Raw genomic sequence first — 358 nt, 5'->3', positions numbered from 1 at the left:
GGAGGCAGATTGTAAATCACAAGAATTACAGCCCAGCAGCTGGGTACAACGGTCTGTTTGCCTCCTCAACCAACCGCTGAAACTCGTTGCACTCATCTAGGGGTTCCTGATCCTCTCCAAAATCTAACTCTATGTCACTATTCATTTCTATCTCCATATTACCCTCACTACCAGGACAAGCACTTTAGCCGACGAAAAAGTTTCGTCGGGAAAAATTCGTCTGTGGTGACTTTAGCCGACCAAAAAAAAATTTCGTCGGCTATAGTCCCACAGTTTAGCCGACGAAAAACATGTCGTCGGTTTTTTTTCCCAGACTTTAGCCGACGAAACAATTAAGATATTCGTTCGGCTAAAGTCT

Source organism: Fragaria vesca, unplaced genomic scaffold (assembly GCF_000184155.1).
Source record: "Fragaria vesca subsp. vesca unplaced genomic scaffold, FraVesHawaii_1.0 scf0512996, whole genome shotgun sequence".
NCBI lineage: Eukaryota > Viridiplantae > Streptophyta > Magnoliopsida > Rosales > Rosaceae > Fragaria > Fragaria vesca.
This window is presented reverse-complemented; position numbering follows the sequence as displayed.